At 40.0% G+C, this 20,235-nt stretch overlaps 1 protein-coding gene across 2 annotated transcripts in view; it reads left to right on the top strand.

Annotated features, from left to right (window-relative positions):
* SHROOM3 (shroom family member 3) overlaps positions 1-20,235 on the top strand; it is a 270,820-nt gene that overhangs the window by 65,446 nt on the left and 185,139 nt on the right. The window contains exon 1 of one of the 2 annotated variants that reach the window (XM_075204152.1): positions 10,082-10,276. The exons of the other annotated variant lie outside the window; for it this stretch is intronic. The gene's annotated coding sequence lies outside the window, so the exon portion shown is untranslated. Of the gene's footprint in view, positions 1-10,081; positions 10,277-20,235 lie in introns of those variants that run through there. 2 annotated transcript variants of the gene reach the window in all.

Below are 20,235 nucleotides of genomic sequence, written 5' to 3'. Positions count from 1 at the left end.
ATACAATTTCTGAACTGTGTCATCATGCCACAGATGGCGAAGCCAACCACGGGGTAAATGTATCAATATGCGGGTTCTTCAACACCCGCGTGTTCAGCCTCTTCCGCGATTAAATTTCAAGCGGCGCTGCATTGTAAAGGGTTAACTTCCCTTTACAATGCAGCGCCGCTTGAAATTTAATCGCGGAAGAGGCTGAACACGCGGGTGTTGAAGAGCCCGCATATTGATACATTTACCCCCACGTCTTGTACTGGCTCAGCATCAGGGAGAATGCCAGACTCTTCAGGGAGTGAGGGAGATCACCCCTATTTCAGGGAGTCTCCCTGGCATTCAGGGAGAGTTGGCAAGTATGTACAAATATGGTGTCAGGTCAGTCTGTTCATATGTAGGCTTAAAACAAGTCCTGCCTTCCACAGCAACTTCACATTTTCTCCCTCTCTCAAACTTTTTGCTTGACTCTAAAAAAATACTTCCCCTGTCTGATCAGCCACACAGAAACACACTGGTAACCTTCCAACCTGCGAGTTGTACAGCATAAAGATCCTAATGGCTTGTTATAAATCTCACACAGACCAAATTAATAAAAAATATCACCTGAATATAAATAAATGGAGCAATAGCTCTGACGCGGTTAACATGTGTACGAGTTTGCTTGCATACTTAGATGACATTTAATATACTCAAACTCATGTCAGAACCAGATACTCAAAAAAGAAAAGCGCCAGCCAAATTTTTTTGGTGGAGTTCGATGAGATAAAATAAAATGTTTACATCCACGCGGAGTTCAACATATTTTCAATCGCTCTAATATTCCCATACTGTACGACTGTCTTCTTTTTTGAAAGAAGCCAAGTGGGTGTCAGTGTCCCTGCCCTTTCTCATTCCAAAACAGAGCATAGAAAATAAGTTTTCATTTTTCAATATATATATATCTCATCAATTGGTCTATTATCAGGATACTTGCCTACTCTCCCTGAGTTTCCAGGAGGCTCCCGAATTTCGGGGAGTCCTCCCGGACTCCCGGAAGAGTAGGCAAACCTCCTGGACCCTGTAAAATCCTGAAATTCACGGCATTGAGTAGCGGGGGGCGGGGCTTAATTGTGTCAATAAGCCATGCCGCCCGCTATTCAATACCATAGGCAAACCGAGGGGGAGTTTTCCTAGTGCCTGGAAACCCCCCTCCAAGTCTGGGGAACTGTATAATTGGCTGGACCCTGGCCCCGCTTCACACGGCTCTGCTTGAAAAGGGAAAGCTGCGTGCACCTAACAGTAGTGCACGCAGCATTGCCCATGTATATTATGGGGATAGGAAGAGTTGGAGAGCAGCCAAGCACTGTCTAAATTTATAGCCACGCTCCCATGCATGCTGGTCACGCTCACTGGCGGCGTGGTGTGGAAACCCCCCTCTACAAATCCTGCGTTTGCCCCTGAATACTGTGAATTTTTGTATTTTATGGTAGTGGCAGGGCTATAGTGACGTAATGACGTCATCACGCCCCCTCCTATCCTCTGTCACATGATCTGTACTCCAATCTCCCGGAGTACAGATTTAAAAAGTTTGCAAGTATGACTATCAGTTGCAGCGATAAGGCTGATTTTATATCACCACTATAAAATCACATATCTTCACAATTTATCAATAAAATATTGCTGGCCAGCTGACCAATACTCAGCTGGCTGAGCGAGAGCTGTAAGGCGTAACCTAAGTTTCTGGGGGGTATGCACATACATGACTCGACTAGCCATTTGACGCTAACATAGTAGAACTGAAAGTCCTGTCTGGGCTTTCAATTCCACTAGTAACAGTAAATAAATAAAATAAATCCTACACAAGTACATCAAAATATGAAAAAAATATTTGAAACATATTGACAATTGAAAAAGCTATATTTAAATAATAATAAAGAATGTTGTTATCAATTTTTTCCATTATCGCCATTGTGATCTTTGTTAAATAGGTTTCCCCATGCTCTGCTTTAAAGAGCAAGTGAAAAAAGAGCGAGTGAAAATTCTATACCTAATAAATCTGTTTGACATCTTCTTAGAAAGACAATTTTTACTGACTGACTGAAAGACAAGGATTCACTCAGTAAACAAGGTGATGAAATTCTACCCAGCCCAAGGGAAAAGAGCTACGGAGGAAAACTCGCAGTTCATATAAAAACATAGGATAATTAACGCCCCCTTTCCTAGCCAGCCACATGAGAGTTGTCTGGGTGACAGTGTTATCTCAAATGGAGTTAAGTCTGTCTACTTGAATTCTCAGAGTGCTGTCATGATGATCTGCTGTAATGAATGTATGCAGGCACTAGCTGTTTTTTGCATATTTGAGTTGCTTTAATTAACTTGGCAATGAATGGACAAGGGGAATTATAGTCTGCAGGTTGCCTTCAATAAAATTTCTCTACTGGAAGAACTCAGGGCAGGCAGCAGACCGTTCTCTTATTCTCTTTGTCTTGGATATTGTTTTGCCAATTAAGAATATTGGACATTGATGATAACCAATTCAATCACTGGCAGAACTACCATTGCTGCAGTGTGTGCGGTGCAACGGGACCCATAGAGATAATGGGGTTTTCTGCATAGGGAACTAGCGAGCTCTGGGCCCCAGTTCCCTCCTCCCTGCTTCCCTGTACCGAGGCCCACAGTTCACTAGTTCCACCTCTGAATTCAAGCCAGGGGTGAATTGTCAAAAACTTTTGGGGTAAATGCTGTACAAAGCACAGAGGAGGGTGAGATAACAAGGATTACTAGAAAGCTGGTAAGTGGCTTCTTATTGGTTCACAAGGTCACACCGCCCTTTGGCAGACATATTCAGCTTGATAATAGTACTACATTGTATTATTGTGAGGAACTTACCTGCTCCATGCTCCTGATCACAGCACTCTCTTGTAAACTTTCTGCTTGGTGCTGCGATCATGTGACTTTGGGCGGGGAGTTTGAAACTCCCTGCACTATATAAGATCCACTCTGACACACTGTCTGTGTCAGAGCAACAGGTTGCTAACCCCTGATCTGGCTCCCGCTGTGCTTTCTGGTTGTGAGTTCCTAGTGAATCTATCCTGGCTTGTCTGATTACATTTTCTGGATTAACCTTTGTGCTGCTTACTTCAGTGTGTATCCGACCCGGCTTGTTTACTGACCTCGCTTTCTGGACTATCCATGGCACCACGTACTTCAGTGTGTATCCGACCTGGCTTGCTCTCTGACCTCGCTTTCTGGATTGTTCTCAGCTCCGTGTACCTTAGTGTATATCTGACCCGGCTTATTATATTGAACACGTGTTTATACAGCTGTATCCGTTCCTCTACCCTCTATCACATCAGGGGGCTACCCTGAGGACCGCGACCTGCGGGCTCCCAGTGGCAAAATCCATCCTGCCTTGCGGAACTTCATGGTGAAGACTGGGGGGTCCGTTAGACTCTGCGCCTCAGAAAGGCCTACGCCAATCCTGTTTGATAGTTCCCTTCAGCGACCATTATATACCCTGGGAAAAATCTGCTTCAGTGGGCAATTACCATGGCTCAGTAATGGCTCAGTGGGGCAATCCCTGTCCCTCAAAAGAACTAACTGCCACTGACCCAGCCTCTAACAATTCCAGATACACCGCACTACAGTAAAGCTACTCTGCTGGACAGCTTCTATCATGAAAGTCTCACATCTAGGGGCTTCACGTTCTTAGTAGCTAGAGGCTATGTACTAGACAAAGCCTTTACAGCTGCTAAGTTAAGGAGTGTCCAGTTGGCGATAGACCTCCATTCTGTATTGGTTGTTATTTACACCAATGAAGTGTCAACTGCCATGTTGAGCTCTACAGAGAATCAATCAGAGCCCTTAACACTTGCTGACAAAAGCAAACAAATTTAACAACCGGGCCACATCTATATTACATGAATAAAAGGCACATGCCTAAGGTGGCAGCAACATGGGGGCAGAGCTGTGCAATATTGAGCAATGTAAAGACTGGCTTAAGATGACTTTGAAGCTGCCCAGTACACTTTAAACTGTTGTCAACAAGATGGATGGAGTAGGACTAACCATATTATCCATGTATATTCTTCCATCTTAGTAGGAGAAGCAATGTAAATGCTAATGCCTGACAACTGTATCTCCTCAGCCCTAGTCCTTTTTCTTAGTGACAGGGTAAGTGATATGCTTCACTGAAGATAGGCCCATTTGTACCCAAATCCTATTTCATCTACAGTGATCTATTTGCGTTATGCTTACTGTCCATGTATTGTATATTTACTAACAATATTCTATACACCACACTACTATGTTTCTACATGGCTGTGCGTATTTACAGATACATAATATGGACAAAAGTATTTGGTCATATATGATAATTATTGAATTGAGGTGTTTCAATCAGACCCATTGCCAGAGGTGTATAAAATTTAGCACCTAGCCATGCAGTCTCCATTTGCAAACATTTGTGATAGAAAATGGGCCGTTCTGAAGAGCTCAGTGACTTCAAGTGTGATCCTGTGATAGGATGCCACCTTTGCAATAAGACTGTTCGTGAAATTTCATCCCTGCTGGAAATTCCAAGGTCAACTGTGACAAGTGATATTATTAGAAAGTGGAAGCAATTAGGAACAACAGCAACTCAGACACGAAGTGGAAGACCATGTAAAAAAAAAATCACAAAACGGGGTCAACGACTGCTACCGCGCATGATGCATAAAAGTTTCCAACCCTCTGCTGATTCCATAGCTGAAGAGTTCCGAGCTTTCACTGGCATTAATGTAAGCACAAAAACTGTGCAGCGGAAGCTTAAGGAATGGGTTTCCATGGCCTAGCAGCTGCATGCAGACCTCACATCACCAAGACCAATGGCAAGCGTCAGATGGAGTGGTGTACAGCACACCGACACTGGACTGTGGAGTAGTAGAATCGTGTTCTATGGAGTGACCAATCACGTGTCTCTGTTTGGCAGCTAGATGGGTGAGTCTGGGTTTAGCGGATGCCAGGAGAGCATTACCTGCCTGACTGCATTATGCTAACTGAAGTTTTGTGGAGGAGGGAAAATGATATGGGGCTGTTTTACAGGGTTTGGCTAGGGCTAGGTCCTTTATTTCCAGGGAAGGGCAATTTTAATGCTTCGGCATAGCAAGTCATTTTGGACAATGCTATGTGTCCAACTTTGTGGCAACAGTTTGGGGAAGGCCCTTTTCTATTTCAACATGACTGCTTCCCAATGCACAAAGCAAGGACTACAAAGACATGGTTTGATGAGTTCGGTGTAGAAGAACTTGACTGGCCCACACAGAGCCCTGACCTCAAACCCCATCAAACACTTTTGGGATGAACTGGAACAGAGATGTCGAGCCAGGCCTTCTCATCCAACATTAGTGCCCGACCTCATAAATGCTCTACAGAATGAATGGACACAAATTCCCATAGAAACACTCCAACATCTTGTGGAAAGCCTTCCAAGAAGAGTGGAAGCTGTTATTGCTGCAAAAGGGGGACCAACTCCATATTAAAGTGTATGTATTTGAATACAATGTCATTACAGGCCCTATTGGTGTAATGGTCAAGTGTCCGAATACTTTTGTTCATATAGTGTATGTGACATCTGAGGCATACTTATCTGGCATTGTAAACTAAAGTTACTGCATACAACATCTAGTATATTAGATCTGATAAGATTGCACATACAGTACATAAATAAATTAGTTTTCCCACATTATTCAGTAAATGCAAACATATTATACATCAATTTGTACACACATTTTCTAGGGTATCTATTCAGTAGGAATCACCTCTTTATTTAAGCACTGTTCTGCTAGCAAATGTGCAGAAAAAAAGTGTTGCTTGCAACAATCAGATTGCAGTACATACAGTTTTTCTTTGTTACCTGTGGATCATTAAATGTCCTCTGTTACATGTTTTGCATATTAAAAATATTTTCCAATACTTCCTCTTTTGTATTCACAGCATTTATCCATGCTTCCTTGAGTACTGACCCTTTTCATGCCTAACATGAAGTGCCTACCTTGTTTTATTTGTGAGTTTTAGAACTTTATTGTTGTTGTGATTATTTTATAGTTAACAGTGTTTGTTTTGTTTTGTTTTCTGTTGCTATGTTAGGTTCATGCTTGCTAATATTTAAATATAATTTTATTTTCTCCTGGGACAATTTGTCATTGAGCCTATGTACCAAAGTGCAGCACAATTTAGACTGGTTGCGAAACATTTTACAACCACTATAATAGTGAGGGACAATACTCACCTTCCCTCAGACAAAATACACCGATCAGTCACAACATTAAAACACCTGCCTAATATTGTGTAGGTCCCCCTTGTGTCACTAGATCTGACTCATTGAGGCATGGACTCCACAAGACCTCTGAAGGTGTCCTGTATTATATAGCACGAAGACATTAGCAGTGGATCCTTTAAGTCCTGTAGGTTGTGAGGTGGAGTCTCCTTGTTTTTCCAGCACATCCCACAAAAGTTCGATAGGATTGAGATCTAGGGAATTTGGAGGCTATGACAACACCTTTAACTTTTTGTCATGTTTCTTAAACCAGAATAATTTTTGCAGTGAGGCATTATCCTGCTGAAAGAGGCCACTGTCATCAGGAAATACAATTACCATGAAGGGGTGATCTACAACAATGTTTAGGTAGGTGCTAAGCATCAAAGTAACATATGTGTTCTGACACCTTTCTATTATAGCCAGCATTAACTTTTTTCAGCAAATGTGATACAGTAGCTCGTCTGTGGGATTGGAGCAGACAAGCTAGCCTTCGCTACCCACATGCATCAGTGAGCCTTGGGTGCCCATGACTCTGTCACCGATTCACTGGTTGTCCTTCCTTGGACAACTTTTGGTAGGTACTAACCACTGCATACCAGGAACACCCCACAACACCTACCGTTTTTGAGATGCTCTAACCCAGTCATCTAGCCATCACAATTTGGCCCTTGTCAAAGTCACTCAGATCCTTATGATTGCCCTATTTTTCCTGATTCCAACACATCAACTTCAAGAACTGACTGTTAACTTGCTGCCAAATATATCCCACCACTTGACAGGTGCCATTGTAACAGGTTAATCAATGTTATTCACTTGTCAGTGGTTTTAATGTTGTGGCTGATTGGTGTATGCAGCTCATTGACTTAGGGCAGCTTCTGAATTGTAGTGAGCACTGTACTGTATATTATATTGAACATTGCAGTCTACAAGCATATGGCATAAATAAAATGGCCATCACAGGATTCTAAGACTTGAAAATAACCAAAAAGAGTTTGAGCTAAAGTTCTGAGTTGTAGTGTTATGCAGTAGGGGGCCATCATTTTCCTTTGTCTGGAGCAGCTCAACCTCCACATAAGCTCTGTCTACCAATCAGAAACAATGCAATAGCCTTTCTGTGGGTGAGCTTCAATCACAGTCCTCAATATTTCATTTTATTATCCCTCTAACGTGACTGTGTTGTTGCTGTTTGATTTGTTGTGAAAGTTTTTTCAATTCGCTAATAAAATTATACTACTGTATATGTTGAATGTAAATATCATTATATGTTCATATACCTGACTATACCACATATTTTTCTGTATGCAATTCTCAGCATCTGAGATAAGTCAAGACTCTTAGGGGCATATTCAATTGTTCTTTTTCCGCGCCGCAGAAAAACTAGTACAGTTAATACGGTAATATGTAGCTGGATTTCAGCTCGTGGCTCAGGGAGCTGCGAGCTGAAATCCAGCGAGTAAATTACCGTATTAACTGTTTTTCCACGCACGATTACCGTAATAACGGACCGCGAGATTTTCGGCGTTTACTCCGAGATTTGAATATGCCTCTTAGAACTGCAATATTGATTGAATGATGACGAACGGCAGTTATGGCATGTTGGATGGTATATTAAACTTGGTATATTAAACTGATAAATTCAAACAAGTGCACTAGTTGTCCAGGGAACTTTATACTGTTTTTTTATTTGCAGTGTTTTACATTCATTTGCATGTTTAATATTAAGGGCCTCATTTAGACATGGGAGCAAAGCAAAAAATTAGCAAATTTTGCTCCTGGACAAACCATGTTCCATGCAGGTGAATACTGGCTGCTTTTGCATGCAGGGCTCCCAAGAGGAATTTTGGGCTCCAGTATAACAAACATTTATGGCTCCCCTCCGTAGATAAGTAGGAAAAGGGATATGTTCTGCAACCTTGGCGCCATCGAAGAGAGTGTGACCACATAGTGTTAGGTGCGCGGTTAACATGGGGCGTGGCTGTCCTCTTTGGACATGACATATTATGTATGAAAACTGTGTTGCTCTCACCTATGTGTTACTGCCCCTTTCACAACCTGGTACTGGATTCTTGTCTGGATCCTGGAATGTTGGGACCTGCATGGAAAACACATAGGTACATGAAATATGGAAAGACGAGCAATAAGTGTACACAGTACATAACACAGATCACACAGTATATAATACATACATTATAATAAAACATTACAATTATTCAACTACATCACATTTATTATTCAACTACATTAGGGCACCCCCAGCCACATTGATACATTGCTAACAACACAGTCTCCGTTGAGTATTATGGGGACTGCGATACAATGCGGTAATTTGCCTAATGCAGGAGATATCGACGATATTTCTCGAGTTAGCCCAAAAATGCCTAAATTATGCGGAAAAATCTGCTTTCGCATGGTTTAGGGCTTGATAAATAGGCCCCTAAAACTGTACTACATTTTTCTTTCATGTTTTCTGTTTACTTTGATGAACAACTATTCTCTTATTTTAAAATTAATTTCAGTTCATGCCTCTCCCTGTCACAATTTTGCCCCCCCCCCCCGCAAATTTTACACACCCCACCACCAAAAAACAAAACTTGTGCCCTAGACTGGAGCCTAGTCAACCTATTGGATAATCAGGCCCTGGACTTTCTTCCTAATAATTCTGCGTATTGTTCCAAATGCCTGTAACTGGGTTGGGTGTCTTAATACGATGCAGAGAACCCTGACTCCGCATACCCTGACATCACACCGATAGTGTGTTCCCCGACACACTCTTCACACCGACTACAAACAATACACACTTCATCTTTGGTACTTGATTCTTAGCCAATTTTCCCCCTCCCGTCTTAATGATGATGGAAGCAACGTAACAATATTCATATACCGGTACTCTCCCGTTCAAAATCTTTCTTTTAAGCTTATTGCTAAATGTAAGCATAGTGGAGGAGCAAGCACATGTAAGTTTTCCGTTACCACCTCAAACCTGTGACCTCTGCTCATTTCCTATCTCTTTTTTGTGACTTGCTAGTGATGCTACTAAGCCAGCTCCTAAGCACGCTGCCACAACCCTCCTGTACCTCTTGTTGTGATTGTGGTACCTGTAGTCCTGTTGTTAATACAGGACCTACAGGGTGCAGGGGGCTTGTACTGCTGCGATTCTTGTTAAATAAGCTATTACTAGCATGGCAAATCTATATCCAGCAGAGATTACTGCCATCGCCGGCGGTGATCCCTTCACCTTATAATAAATAGACCCCAATATAATTTTAGAAGTATGTCATTAAAGGAAAGTAATATGTTAAAATAACAACAGTTGTAAACACATTATAAATGTGCAAACATTGTACAGAATATAAAAAAATGTTTAACTACTGGTAGCTTTTGTGTTTTAACTCAAATATTTTACTTAGCCAGCAACAGTTCTCTGGCCGACGACTATAGGAATTCAAAATCTGTAGTTACAGCAATACTGGTTTATTTCATGGTCATCCACCAGATAATCTGATAAGACAAACACTAGCACCCCTTGTCTTTCCAGACAGTGGGATGCCCAGGTTGTGAATTGAAGGTATAACCTGGTTCCATAATACATTATATCAGTCTAACGTTTTCTGTGATTTTCTTCAATTGAAATACAAAATGATTACTGAAAAAGAAAATCATTACTGAAACTGAATTCCTTGCAATTTCTGTTAGAGTTATTTCCCTTACGTCATGGTTTCTGCTCAGCAGGGCCAGGCTGACTAAGGATTGGCTGGTGGCTGAGCAGTAATATGAACTGCCTTTTGTACTCTGCTGCTACTGATTCAGACTAACTGAAGGTGTTCTGCCGTCAGGCACCTGCACCTCGCGTGTGTTTTGTTTTGTCTCGTCACTGGAAGCTGTTTGTTCTCCGGTCCCGTGTTTTGTTTCTCATGCTCGCGTGCAGTGCCAGTCCACCGTGGCACTGGAAACGAATTACGATCAGGATGGAAGCTCAGTGAGAGCTGGAGAGAAGAGTCTCCATCTGAGGTAAAAGCTCTTCCATTATGACACCTGTAGACAGGATGTTGGAAGCACTGATGCTAGGTGTTCTCTTTTATGACACTTAGTTACAGTACCTGTAGTTTATCACAGATGTCTGTCTTTGTCACCTGATATACTTCTTGTTACAATATAATTTTGTTACATTATTATTATTATTATTATTATTATCATTATTATTTTGTATCTGTTTAAGGTCAAATGAAAAAACTATTTAGCTGGAATGCCAGTCTTTGTATCATTTAATGGCCATCTTTGTTTAATGTGTCATAGCTCTGTTATGAATGTGTTGTGAGGTGTTGTCCTGTGATATTGAATATTTAATATCTACTAGTTAAACAAAACTATCAAGAGTATGTATGCTTTTATCAGACATTAATTCACTTGCTGTGGTTCCCAGTAAATATTTTATATTTCCTTTCCTGCTGTGGAATAGCTGTATGTCACTGACTTTTCCTTATCCAAGGAGTGTCTGTTTCGCTAATCACTATTAGTCTTGTAATTGCACTGGATTTGGGCACTCCCCCAGTAACTTTTTTTGATGAGTTTGATCTTGTTTTTCCATTTATGTGGTTGTGTGTAGTTATTTTCATGTGCCTATGTAATAAATCCCTCTATACTCTAGAATGAGTCTCCTTGGGTATAGCATGTGTAATTATGAACCAATAAGAACAATGAAGATTGTCTTGTCTAGTTACATGGATTATACCAAATTAGAAATAAGATGGCATACTTGAGGGGCACACTTGTTTTTTTTAAGGGGAAAAAATAACTATTATGAAATGCTTTTCTACAGAAATTCTGTAATACATTTGACATAATCATTCTTTACAGAGAATCTTGTGTTTCGCTATTTATGTTGATGGGTTTGGTGAGGCAAAATGGTCAACAGATTAATGGGAGGTTGCCCACTTTTACAGTATTAAAAATACTTTACCTTCTCAAGCAACATCAGCATAATACATGTTTCAGACAAATGGGTGCTCCTGTTTTATTCAGAAAGCAGACTAATAAAAATATTACGGAATTTTTAAAGGATTATTCCACACTAAAATTATTTTTACCAAACATTCACTTCTTCACAAGTAGCGGACCCGTAGGGTTCTTTTATCAGGGTCTCCACGGTTTCAGAAAATACATCACTGATCCCTGTAGACTCTAAGGGGCATATTCAATTGTTGGCGTTTTCCGCTGCAGAAAAGATATTACCGTTATTACAGTAATACTAAGCCGGATTTCAGCTCGCAGCTCCCTGAGCCGCGAGCTGAAATCCAGCGTGAAAAGTACCGTAATAACGGTATTTACGCGCACTATTACCGAAATGATGGTAATAGTGCGCACGCCACGTTACTTTAGGCTGTAACGCCAACAATTGAATATGCCCCTAACCGTTCTTTTCGCAGTGCTGACAAGACAGCAGCAGTTGGAGCACCAACTGGGGTGAGTCCTCCCAAACTGCAGGGGAACCTGACATGGTTCTTCTAGTTAGAAGGAAGGGGTTGAAAATATCAACTAATAATTAATGAAATGGTGAAAAGAACAACCCATTTTGACCACTGAGACATCAGCTTCTTGTAGTTTGCTGTAGTCAGGCTATTGAAGCTGATATCTGATTGGTCAATAAAGGTTACAGCACATCACTACACTATGCATTATGCTCTGAAATAAGTCACACTGCTTGAAATGCAGTTTCCAATTAACCTACTTCTTTATATGAGAAAGCCTAGTAGGTGATGGTGTGTCCATGTTGGAAGAATGTGGTGAGACGGAAGAACATACATTATATGGTGACCGGACTATGTTTCTATTATTTCGTGAAATGGCTCTGATTTTATTTTGTATTAATATAACTAATAAAGTTATATACATAATATATATATATATATATATATATATATATATATATATATATATATATATATATATATATATATATATAATAAGATTATTGACTATAGTGTCGTTTCAAATTAAACGCGTGATTCTGAACCCAAATCTGCAATAACTCCATGCATTTGGTTACGTTTCATGACCATGTATTTTGTTCCTGTTGCAAAATATATGTAAAAAGGAAAAAATGCAGTAATGGATTTGTCTTCTTAATCAGGGATCATACCCGTGTCAGCTCAGAACACTGGTTTTACAAGTTTTAGCTCTCAAGAACCAAAAGCAATAGTAAAGGATTTGGATAAAAATCTTTAATACAGTTTCAAAGGATTTCATGCATACTTATGACTGACTTTCTAGTGTTCTCCTTCTATCAACTAGATCAGAAGTGGATACTTTTACATACAGGAACAGATATGGAACTCATAAAGACCTATCATTCCAGTCTGTAATTAAACCACAATGAAAATTCCTTGGTCAGACAGTCTAAGATACAAACCTTTTATTGAGATTTTGTTTTGTTACCTGAAATAGTTTCAAAAACAGCATTATAAAGCAAAAGAAGGATAACTTTGGCACTATATATGATTAAAAGCAACAAACATCTAGGATTTCAATTCATTAAGGGCCTGATTAAAGTCGAACGCAAGTCCTTTTGTTCAGTGCAAAAAGCATTTATGGCCAAAGATCCGTCTCAGTTTGCACTCTGAGTGAGACCGATCTCCCTCTTGCACCTCTCTGCGCTTAGAGAGGTGGAACGGGGGAGGTAGTGGTCGAGCCTAGCAATGTAAAGGGGTGTTCACGCTCTTTACATGCTATTTTGAGTTGAATGCAACTGCAAATAGGTCTCTAGAAGACATTTGTGGGTGCTTTTAGCTGGTGCAAGAGACCTTGATGTATTAAAACACAAAGTGAAAAATAATTAAATTTAAACAAAAAAGGTGTGCACCCCCTCCAAAACAGCATAACCAACCCTTGTTCTGTTTTGGGGGGGGGGGGGGACATATTTTTTTATTATTATTTAATTTTCTGCTTTACAGGGTGCTGTGCATGATACACTTGCACACCGGCTCATGAGGCAGATAAAGGGGTCTGTTTATGCAATTTGCGCAGTATTCTAAGTTGCACGGATCTAAACATCCGTGCCACTCTAAATACTGTGTAAGTTACTGGATGCAATTTACACTTACGATTTCAGTGTAAATTGTGTCCGACTCTAAATGAGGTCCTAAATGTCCAAACCTTGCAATATAAAACAGTCTTTCTAATGCACAGGATCACTAATGGACTATTTTAATAGTTCAACAATTCAATTACTTGCCAAATTGCAATGACTGAAATCTAGCAGCATCTGAAAATGTATGGTTCATCTTTTTGGTAGACATCTGACTTTGTTAACCAAGGCATTTGTTTTTTTAGTTTTTTGTTTTTGATAGCCTTCTTATGTTTTTCCCCATTTAACATTTTTGTTAGCATCAAACTTCAAGTCCTATTATTGGGTAAATTAGCAGGTCAGATTTTTTTGTATTTCTATTATTCAGTACGAGTAATCCAGAACAAATATTTGGGATTGGCACTGTCTTACTTATGATTCTGTGAAATTGCCCTTTATATGCAGTGTTTGCAGCAGTAGGGGATTTGTATGTGTAGCACAATAGCACCTTTTTATGTATGTAGAAAAATGACTAGTTGAATATCTGCCTACTAAGTTATGGAGCTTATGATTAAGCAATCGACAGATGCAATATTGGAAAAAACTCTCTCTGGATCCATTTTCTAAAAAAACCTTTTTATTTATAACAGCAGTAAAATAATACAGGTCATACAATCCGTTAAATATATATTAAATAATTAAAAAAGAAATCTACCTATACAGACTGTGTTTTGGTCCTCTCAAAAAAAAAAGAATGCAAAAGATAAAAGGACAAGGAGTTCAAAACATGCAATACTAAAACTAAGATGGGAAAATTGAAAATCCAGAGATTTATAGAAATGCCTGTGACCCAGTAATAATGTAAAACAGTAATCTGGAAAAATCCGATATAATGAGACCGTGTAGTGCTGGGAACAAATAAAAAAAAAGCTGCATTTTTTTTAGTTTTTTTAAGGAAGTGGAAGGTGAGGTAAGGGACCAAAGGAGGCGACTGCAAGCTAAAAACGGGAAGAAGCAGCCCTTGCTGGGGAGCGCCAGAACACTGAGGAGTGTAAGTGAGTCTTTAGGGAGAGCAACCACAGCAATGCAGGGACCATAGATAGGGTTTAGCACCGAAGAGCATCAAAGAGACCCACTTATAGGAACCAGGGGGAATAAAAGGAGTTATATGGTGCCAGGTGGGCTACTGCTATTGTATATGTACAAAGGATCCCATAGGAAAAGTAGAAACAGTATAGTGGTGGAGGTTCGTGATACATTCCACAGAGGTAGTATGCCAGATTCTGTTAATAACAGCATTTCTAGAAGGCTTTCTTACAGCCGCCAGCTATCTGAAGTTTAGCCGCGTTGTACATATGGCGAATAAGCTTATTAAATGATTTAGCAACAGCTCTAACAGGGTGACAATATAATATGCATAAAGGGTCTTTAGGTATTTGAGTAGCAGTAACCGGAGCTATCAGGAAGAATCCATTGTCCCGAAATCCAGATATCAGTGGGTAGCCCCACCATATATGGAGGAAGGTACCTTTTTGTCCATAGTTACGCCAGCAACGATCAGAAGAGTGGGGATAGATAGAATGCAATCTCGTGGGAACCATGTACCATCTGGAGTATAGTTTGTAGGCATTTTTCTGTATGGTCGTGTTAATAGAAGCTTTTGCTATCCATTTACAAATAAGCGACCAGTCCTCCTTATCCAGCGTTATTCCAAGGTCCCGCTCCCAATCTTGTTCAAATGTCTCCACAGGTGGGGAGGAAGAAGACAGAAGAGCAGAAGAGAGATACTGTATACAGTAGCAAGATAGAGCCTTGAGGTCTAGGATTATAAATACAGTGGCATTCCAATAACATTGGGGAACGAAGCTTGGATGAATGAAATTGGACCTGTATAGAACTTTTTAATTGGACAAAATAGAATAGAAGTGTGCGGGGGAGGATATATTTCTCGGACATGCAGAGCATCTTCACTTATGATGAGAAGGAACCAACCCAAATCCACAATCAGCCAAGTTTGGGCAAAAGCCGTAGTACAACCCAAAGGAAACTAAGAGTGTTTCCAGAACGGCGTAAGTGGTGAAGGATAGGAAGCCAATTCAAACTGTTTAGTTTATTCTACATCTCCAAAGTGACACGAAAGAAGGGGACAGTATAGGCTGAGGCTGGTCTGATGCTCCTAAGGATCCATGGCAGAAATCTTACTCCAAGGTCCGCAGATATTGCATCCTCAATATCAACCCATTTGTTGACACTAGAAGTGGCTAGGCAAGAGATATGATGACTCAATTGGGTAGCGTGATAATATTTGTCAAACAGAGGAAGGCCTAAACATCCATTGTGTTTGGATTTAGCCAGACAATATTACTGCATCTAGGTTTTTTGCCTTTCCAAACAAATTTTCCACGTAGGGATTGGCGCGAGCAAAGGAAAGAATCTGGATTTTCACTGGTAAAGTTTGAAATAAATACAGCAGCTTCGGCAGACATTAATTTTAATGGTGTTGAGCCTCCTGAAACTCGAGATGTAAAGGGAATGCCAGGTATGCAGGTCTCATTTAATGAGAGATAACGGAGGGTAATTATCTTGAAAAGTTAAAAAAGTTAATCATAAGTTTTGGTGAGGGAAACACCCAGATATCAAATTGCAGGGGACGCCACCGAAAGTCAAAATTAATTCCTAGTAGCCTTTTAGTGTGTGAAGGAAGATGGAGAGCAAGCACCTCAGATTTGGAGTTATTCACTTTATAGCCGGATGATATGCCAAATTTCTGAATTTCCGATCCATTTTTTAAAAAATAAATGGTAAACATGGTATCTAGTATAGTCTTATTTTTGATGTGTTATATTGTAAATATATTGCCCACCTAAGGCAAAATCGGTAATAATTTGATGCTGCAGTTGCCCCGATAAGTGTGGGGGGTCTACTGATGGTTTCATTCCACCATGAAGAAACCATTGGAAGCTTTTTAAAAAAATAAGAAAGAGTGAAAAAAAATAAAAGATTATTTATACCCATCTTTCTGGTCTCAGAACATTAATAAAACATTTGCTTGGTATTCTCAGGAGAGCTAAATTATTTAGTTGTGGTAATTGACTAAAATAACTTTATTTTTTATCTCCATTTGCTTTCCTATTTTCACTATCAAATGCCAAAAATACCTATGTGTCCTGATTAAAAAAACAAAAACACTGTAAACCTAACTCTGAGACTATTTTGAATAGTAAGTTATAAATTGATTTTCTTTTGTCTTGTACTGGCTTCTTGAACAAAATGTGACATATTTTATTTTTGGTATCCTGTATTCAGTTAACCGTTGCAAAGGGGTATAGAGCCAAATAATGTGACATTTGCCTTGAATCTTTTAATATTTTTAAAATATCCCTGCAGCATTATTTTTTTTAAACAATTGCTATCTCATCCCATTTTCATCACTGGCTATCTGATAAGATAGAGCATCCAATAACATTGGTGGAAAAAAATCCAATAGGACATCTGCTACCCATGTTCTATTACCAAAGGGCTAAATGTGCGTCCACTTTACTACCCTTTATTAAAGCAGTCATGGATTCCTACAGCACAGGCCAAAGTCTTGCCAACCAAAGTGTTCTTATCTCATGAAATTTTATATCCCTGGATGCAGGAACAGCATAATATACTCACTGTGAGAGATACGGGAAGGGTGGCCATAAGGGATAGTATAAGGAGCATAAATAAAAAATAAAAATAAAATCTATCATTTGAAGAGAACAGATTTATGGGCTCTGGTTAAATATGAATTTTCATTTATTTTTTTCATAGATTTGCCATATTGTAAAATTTGTAAACAGAAAAATAGAGCAATTTCTACATATTATATGTGAAGCAAAATAATCAATTGCATCCTGAATCAGCCCTCAGCATTGTTCATGAATGCTCCCTATATTTGTGTCACAACTCTGATTAATATTGATGGATCCCTTGTCCCTACCAAGATGGAACTCGCTCAGGAGTGCAGAGTCTAACGGGTAGGAGGTTTTTGCCAGTGGTCCGCGCAAGGGGATATGGACTTCGCCACTCCTGTCCCACAGGTTGCGGTCTCCCAAACGAGTGCTGGCAGAGTAATAGTGGACCGTTAAACACAATGAATTGGTACAGGTGGTCAGAGAGAATCCGGATACACAAGCTAATAGTCCTTGGATCAAAGGCAACACAAGTAATAGGAGTGCTGAGATATAATAACAGTGGTATAGATGATGCGTCAGGATAAATGCAAATGGACACTGATGTAGTTGAATGAAAGAGGTAACTCAGGGCAACAGCAAACACTAGTAACACGGCAACTGGTCAGAAAGAAGTGATGGACCGCAACACGCTACTCCACAATTGGTAACTCATGGAGACTGCAGAGAGTATAATAGAGCAACAGTTCAACAGTGGTAATAACAGAGATAGAACTTTAGCCAGTCCAAAATTGGTAACTCAAAGCATATAGATGAATCACTGATACATCGGTAGTTCAGACAGAGGTAGTGGAAAGTTAGAACTTGGCTGATCCGTAGATATAACTCAGAACAAAGCAATATAATCACTGACATAGCGACAGTTCAAACAACAGTAATAATAGTATAGAACTTAGCTGATTCGTAGATGATGATTCAAAGCAACAGATGAGTACTGGTACAGCGGCAGTTCAATAATACAGATAACGAGAAATAGAACTTAGCTGATCCGTGAATGGTGATTCAGAAAAGTCGGTGAGTTACTGGCATAGCGGTAGTTCAAATGTAGAAAGAGCAGAAGCGTAGAACTCGTTGATCCACAGAAGGTAATTCCGAGCAGCAGAGATGAGTACAGGTGTAGCAAGCAGTTCGTCAACAGCGTAAAGAAAATCAAATGAACATAAAACCAACTCTGTGCTGCCCCTGAACGTCTTAGGCATGTGAATAATTTGCTGTCATGGGAATTACAGCCGGCAGTGAACGCAACTTTAAAAGAGATAAATTAGGACAAATTAGTCTAGTGTAACTTTGCCCCCTTTTTTTTTTTTTTTTTTTTTTTTTTAAATAAAGTGTTTTTATTATTTACATTTTTAAGGGACAGTACAACAAAACAAATTACATAACAAAACATACATACTCATTTCCAGGATAAGTATTCTAAAAGTTATTGTCGCTTTTAACATATAACAGACAAAGATATTAATTGACTCTAATCAGATTAAGTATTTTCATTGATAAAAATGTACAGTGAACTACACTCCGGAACCAACCTAAATAGATGAGGTTAAAACTAAAACTGAAACCAAAGCTAAAGCTAAATCAGCGCAGGGCTGTTACTAATATCATAACTGGTAATTCGCCATACACATCAAACCATATCATCTTGGAAGGGGAGGACAGCAAATTGAGACTGGTGCCAGATTTTATGATACTTGTGTAAGGCCTTTCTACTATCGTACATGAACCATTCATGCCTACATATCTCAGTAAGGATTCTCATCATGTGTAGGCTAGAGGGGGTTAAATACACTCTATGTAATATTTAAAAATGTATTTGCTGGAACTTGAGACATGAGGTGCCATTTTTTGTACCACCTATCACCAAGCTCCATTCGTCATCTGAAAGGTCACACGGATCAGTCTCCCATTTATTTCTCAACTGATCCAATCCTCTCAGAGACACCTGAGGAAGTAATGTGTCAAACAACACTGATATTAAATTACAGAAACCTAGAGAACCCATCCAGAGTCTGGATCCAGCCCTTCGCCTCCCAAGAGCGCATGTGCCACTGACCATATCATTGAGCCCTGTCTTATAATTGAAGCCACCGGTCTTGGTTTGTTTCAGATCAAAAGAACCTGTAGTGGTTCGAGGGAGGGGTCCGTCTGATCGCCCAAAAAGTGTCTACGAGCAGTGTCATGTGAAGCACTTAGCCAAGGGATTATGTGAGAAAGTTGAGAAGCAAGATAATAAAGTCTAAGGTTAGGCACGACCAGTCCACCTGAGCTCTTTGTCCTACATAAAGTATTGAAGCACACTCTAGCTCTCTTCCCTCCCCATATCAACGAGATTAGGTACTTGTTAATATTTTGAAACATATATAGCGGCAAATACACTGGAGAATGTTGTAAAGTATATAAATATTTGGGTTGGATTACCATTTTAATAAGATTAATTCTTCCAGTGACTGTAAGGGACAGTTTTCTCTATCTGTGACACTTATTTTTAAGGTATTCAGTTATTGGGTCTATATTGAGTTTGGGTCTATATTGAGTTTGACGTAGTCAGACGCATGAGTCGTCACGTAAATTCCCAAATACTTAAACTTGCTAGTCCATTGGATTGACTTACAGAGCACAGCACCAAGCGGAGATTGCCAACCTAGCGGGAAAACCACTGTTTTATTCCCATTGATTCTGAGACCAGAATAGTCCCCCAAACCCTCAACCACTTCCAGAAGATTTGTCAAAGAGCCATCATGGTCTTTAAGGAAGATCAGCATATTGTCCGCATATAGCGCTATACTATCAGAGATATTCCCCATCTGAATACAATTGATGTTTTCATGAGAGCGGATCAAACAAGCCAATGGTTCTTTTGCCAAGACAAATAAGGCAGGGGACAATGGGCAGCCCTGCCGGTTGTCCCCACCCATATCAAACGAAGCTGTCGTAAAAACACTTAACCCGGCCGCTGGTGCAAAATAGAGGAGCCTAACAAGTTTGATAAACCTGGAGCCAAAACTGAAACTCTCCAGAACCTGCCAGAGATAGTCCCACTCGGCCGAATCAAAGGCTATGGCCGCATCCAAAGACACGACTACTGCTCTCTCCCCAGGCGACTGAACCCTCTGGTTATGCATAAATAGCTGCCTGAATTTAATCAGGGTAGGCTAGCCAGGCATAAACCCTGTCTGATCTGGGTGGAC

This window comes from Mixophyes fleayi, chromosome 1, assembly GCF_038048845.1.
Source record: "Mixophyes fleayi isolate aMixFle1 chromosome 1, aMixFle1.hap1, whole genome shotgun sequence".
Classification (NCBI taxonomy): Eukaryota; Metazoa; Chordata; class Amphibia; order Anura; family Limnodynastidae; genus Mixophyes; species Mixophyes fleayi.
Note: the sequence above shows the minus strand (reverse complement) of the source record. Positions and strands in the feature narration are given on the sequence as shown.